General features: G+C 39.6%; 1 long non-coding RNA gene across 1 annotated transcript; it reads left to right on the top strand.

Moving 5' to 3' along the window:
- The first annotated feature begins 633 nt into the window (after nt 1–633).
- On the top strand, nt 634–4,685 carry LOC141554431 (uncharacterized). The gene is made up of 3 exons (XR_012485872.1): nt 634–1,102; nt 2,357–2,431; nt 2,838–4,685. It is a non-coding gene; the product is annotated as an uncharacterized LOC141554431 (long non-coding RNA).
- The last annotated feature ends 619 nt before the right edge of the window (nt 4,686–5,304 follow it).

The raw sequence follows: 5,304 nt of genomic DNA, 5'->3' as shown, positions 1-5,304 counted from the left end.
ACATTCTCCTGTCATCTCCTTGTCCTGGCATTTAACCACATCATGGCTTAACTGGGTGCGTGAGAGGTATTTCTCAAGGCAGATTTTAGAATCCCATATTAAAATCTCAGATTTAGAAGGGTTCTCCAACACTACCAAAGCAAGAACTTCCCAAATAATAGTTCTAACAAGGTATCATCAGCCTCTGCCTGAATCTCCTTATTGTTAAGATTGTTGGGGGGGGGGGAGGTTAAGGTAAAACACCGTGATTAAATGGTATATATAATTCCCATCACATGTATCCTTTTATGCACAGAAAGTCCACGAATGTGCTGCGTCTATCAGCCTAAACTGCGCGGGTTCCCAAGGGAGGGGAGAGAAGGAAAGTCAGCCTGAGTGAAATCCATTGTGTCAGAGTACATAGTTCTTCTGCCTAAGAGAATCCCAATCCCTCCCTCCTCCCTCCCATCTCCACACACCCCTAGCCCCGAGGCAACCCAAGACAGGACATTAAGGGATGGGAAGTTGGCTGGGCCAACCACAAATATTTGCACAGGTGAATATAATTTAGAAATGAAAGGTAATTTAGGCCTTCAAATGAAAGGATAGCAAATACACAGGTCTGATTGGGCGCCACACCCACACTGCATCAAATGGTGCATATTGTAAGCTGTTCTCCTGCCGGCTCACAATGGCTGACTTGCTTTTCCTTCCACCTCAGGGGGATGTTTCTGGGCTCCAACAAGACCTAGAAAGTGTTTTGAGCTGAGCGAAATGACATTTAAAAAGCCATCTTGTTATAATGACTGTAGAATTAGAGAGGTGTTAGTGGACAGTCAAGAAGACTCATCTCTCTGAGTTAAAATCTGGCTTTAGAAGCTTACTACTTGTGTGACCCTAAGCAAGCCATTTAACTCGGTTTGCCTCAGTTTCTTCATCTGTCAAATGAGCTGGAGAAAGAAATGGTAAAGCATTCCGAAATGACTCACCAAAAAAACAAATGACCCATGATCTCACTCATTCTACAGTTTCTGAGTTTCTCTTAAGGTCAGCCTCTTCAGCTTGCAGATGAGGAAACTGAGGCCCACAAAGATGAATTGATCTGCCTAAGATAACATAACTGGTAAGTAGCAGAAGCAGCATGTATGGTTATTGTTTGTCCTTTGCTCTTGAAAAGGGCCATGACATCAGGCAGGTGATGGGATGACATGCAAATGAATTACTAAAGGAGGGAGGGCTGGGCAAGATCCCCTGCCTCACTTTCCCCTCCAGAACCATCTGGGTCCAGTGGCCAGATATGGATCAAGATGCCTGGAGCCAGCCAGTACAGAAAGAAGACAGGGTTTGAGGGTAGAGGGTTCGAGTTCAGATTCCATCCCTGACATTACCTGGGTGATCACATGCTCTCTAACTGCAAATTCAGTACTGTTGTAATTACAGAGAAGAGAGACCAGCGTATCGTACACTTGTATAGTTCATTCCTCAGGTTCTATCTTATTAAACACCACAGACTACTGGGTACCCATCTTATTGTATACATGGGAAACAAAAACTTAGGGAAGGTAGTACACGGACTTGCTGTCAGAGGCTAAAAGGCAGCATAGTATAATGAAGAGAATACTGGTACTGGAATCAAAAGTTCTAGGTTCTAATCCTAGCTCGATGTCTATATAATCATGTACCCCATCATTTCATTCCTTTAAGCCTCAGTTTCCTTTCCTATAAAATGGGAATAATAACACTTGCACTGTCTACCACATAGAGTTGTGGTGAGGTGAATGCTTTGTATACCTTAAAATGCTGTAAAAATGTGAATTATAATTATTTATCTATGGCTAGGAAAGGCATTTGCGACCACCCAGAAGCAGGATCTCTTTCAGAGCTATAGAAGAGGTCAGTCTCTGGAACTATGACTACATCTCAATGTTCAGCATCCTTAACCCCAACCCAGGAGGGGGAAAAAGGTCTTGATAGATGGAGACCAGCCTCAGGAGGAAGGGCTTGATAAATGAAAGTCAACGTTTATTTTATTGACCGATTTCCCTTCCTCCTTTTCTAATTCCTCCTTTAATTGTGTTCAGAAAATTCAGGAGAAAATGGCTTCTAGAGCCGATCCTGTGTTTACATTTCTTTCATGTTAGAAGAATGGGCACTTATAGTCACAGTCTATGGCTCCCTGTGAGCCTGCGGACAGAGTGTGCAAATATGACCCTCTGCATGCCCTCTTCATGATGATATTGGCCACTAATAAGTAGAATTTCTTCAGCCACATAAAGCCAATCCCTTAGGCTAGTTCAGCTTTCAGAAATCGCATTAGGAATCAGATGAGTTGTTTTTTTTATTTTCTCGTTTCTCTTTTCTTTATTTTTTTTTCCAGGAACAGCAGATGCAAATATGCTGGTCTGTCTTCTCTGTAATTACATGAGAAACTCAGTGAAGCTAAGGGAGAAAGGTAGGCAAATCAATGGGACCCTCTGGCTGTCCAAGACCAAAAGGTTATGGACGAAAAAAGGCAATAGCTGAAATGTGGCGAAATAGCCAGGAAGTTTCCATTAGTATTATTGCCGTCTCTTTCCCAATAGCTGGCCACCAGTACTGAGCAAAACACAAGAGTGGGGGGTCTGAAGCTGAGAGGAAAGAAGAGTTAGAGTGGGTTTCACAGAGAAACAATAGGGCCTTATTAAGCTGGGGAGCCCCGTGCAAGATCTTTTTTATGTGATTTGTGCACAGTTCAGGGGAAGAGGAACCCAATAACCATCTGCAGATAAATAAAACCATTCACAATTGGCACTCTTAATATAGGTATAATTTATTTGGTTGGTGAATTCCAATTTTTTTCCCTTACATGAAAACTACAGAAACATCTGCATAATGCTGCAAAGGCAGAGCCTTGTCTCTCAACTGTCCTAAATATTTCCTCCATCACTCTTCTCACCCCGCCATCAAGACTGATGATTGCAGAAGCAGGCCTTAGCTTCAGACTTCAATGCTGACAGATTTGTACTCATTCATCTTTGGTCAAAGTCACCTACAGAAAGAGAATGAGAGAGGCAGAGACTGAGGTACTCAGAAGACATTCTGTGAGCTAGGAGTTAGACTGAGTTAAGAAGTACTAAAGATTCTCTTTTTCCAGGTACTGCAACATATACAGAATTATAGCTGCCCTTTTTGTGAGAAGAGAAAGAATTGGGAAGCAAAATGTTGTTGGAGAGCAGCTGAACAAATTGTGGGATGTGAACAGAATGAAATATTTTATATACCACTAAAAACACATACACATACAACTATAAATAGGAAGAATTCAAGGAAACTTGGAAGACTTATATGAATGGACAGAATCAAGAAAACAATTTATGCATTTACTACAATAATGTAAAAGAAAAAGACTATTAATGGAATCAGACCTCTGAGGCAGTGTATGTAGTACAATGGAAAGAGTCTGAGGTCCTGGGTTCAAGCATTACTTTTATTACTAAAACATGTCATTTAGTCTTTTTGGACCTTAGTTTGCCCATTTGTATAATGGATACTTGAGCCAGATGACCTCTTAAGGCTGAGTTCCTTTTCTAAATCTATGATCCTGTGATTCCATGTCTATTTATTCAGCTCTTTCCATTATATCATACCACTGGGTACCAGCAGTTTGCATTGTTCGTTCTTTAAAGCTGATTAAAACATTTTCTACATATCTGTGAAATGATATGACCTTTGGAGCTCTTCCAGCTTTAAACATATAATTTGATGATCAATGTAGCTTGTCTCCTTTTCAGAAAAGGGGAGATATAACTGGGAACTGAGGCATTCTGGGATTAAGTATGGTTAATAAGCTGATTTCTTTTATTTAAATTGTATTTATCTGTTACAAGGTGTATGTGGATGGTGGTCAGTGTTTCATTCAGAAGTGAGAACAATTTTTTCAAATCAACAAGTTATCAACAAATTATTTGTAAATAAATAAAGCTACTAAAATTAGATTCTCAAGGAAATGTGGCCTCTATCCTGTACTAAAGTGCTGTTATTAACCTCAGTCAGGGAATAGGGACTTTGAATTCCCAGTAGTGGGGACACACTGCATAGAATCATCCATACATTCAGTCCTACGACTGAGGAAAAGGTTCCAGTGAAGCAAAACTATGGCTAAGGAAACAAAATAAATCTTAATGAAACTGTATGGTCCTGGCTTCATTTGGACTTACTTATCTGGGTACATATTGCATCCCCCAAGTAGAAAGTAAGTTCCTTGAGGGCAGGAACTTTGTGCCTTTGTCTCCCCCTTCCATCTCATCACCTCCCATGTTTAACAAAGTGCTTGCACAAAGTAATGCCCTTAATAAGTATTTATTGAGTTAACTGGATTTCAAATAAATGGAATCCAAATTAATGATAAAAATAAGTAGCATTACATAGCTTTAAAGGTGTTATTTTATTTGAGTTAAGCTAAGTCTTACTTAGAAAACTTGAGTTTGAATCTTACTTGGAACAGTTACTAGCTGGAAAAGTCACAACCTCTCTTGCCTCAATTTCCTCATCTGTAAAATGGAGCAATAATGGTACGTTTCAGGTTTTTGTGAAGATCATATGAGATAATATATGTAAAGTGCTATGTAAAGTCTTAAAAGAACTAAGTAGGTGGGGAGGAAGGGAGAGAATCTGTGACAAAGTTTTTTTAGCTTTATTTTTTTATTAAAGCTTTTTATTTTTCAAAACATATGCATGGACAATTCTTCAACATTAGATCTTGCAAAACCCTGTGTTCCAATTTTCTCCCCATTCCCTCATGCCCTCCCCTAGATGGCAAGTAGTCCTATCTATGTTAAACATGGTATAAATATGTGTTAAATCTAATATATGCATACATATTTATACAATTATTGTGCCACACAAGAGAAAAAGTGAAGCAAAACAAAATACAAGCAAACAACAACAAAAAGAGTGAAAATGCCGAGTTGTGATCCACACTCAGTTCCCACAGTCCTCTCTCTGGGCATAGATGGTTGTCTTCATCACTGAACAAGTGGAACTGGTTTGAATTATCTCAGTGTTGAAGAGGGCCATATCTGTCAGAATTGATCTCCTGGTTCTGCTCATTTCACTCAGCAGCAGTTCATGTAAGTCTCTCCAGGTCTTTCTGAAATCATCCTGCTGGTCATTTCTTACAGAACAATAATATTCCATAATATTTATATACCACAATTTATATAGCCATTCTCCAATTAATGGGCATCCACTCAGTTTCCAGTTTCTGGTCACTACAAAGAGGGCTGCCACAAAGATTTTGGTACATACAGGTCCCTTTTCTTTCTTTAAGATCTCATTGGTATATAT

The sequence above is a fragment of the Sminthopsis crassicaudata genome, chromosome 1, assembly GCF_048593235.1.
Source record: "Sminthopsis crassicaudata isolate SCR6 chromosome 1, ASM4859323v1, whole genome shotgun sequence".
Lineage (NCBI taxonomy): Eukaryota > Metazoa > Chordata > Mammalia > Dasyuromorphia > Dasyuridae > Sminthopsis > Sminthopsis crassicaudata.
The sequence above is the reverse complement of the archived record's forward strand: the minus strand, read 5'-3'. Positions and strand labels throughout refer to the sequence as shown.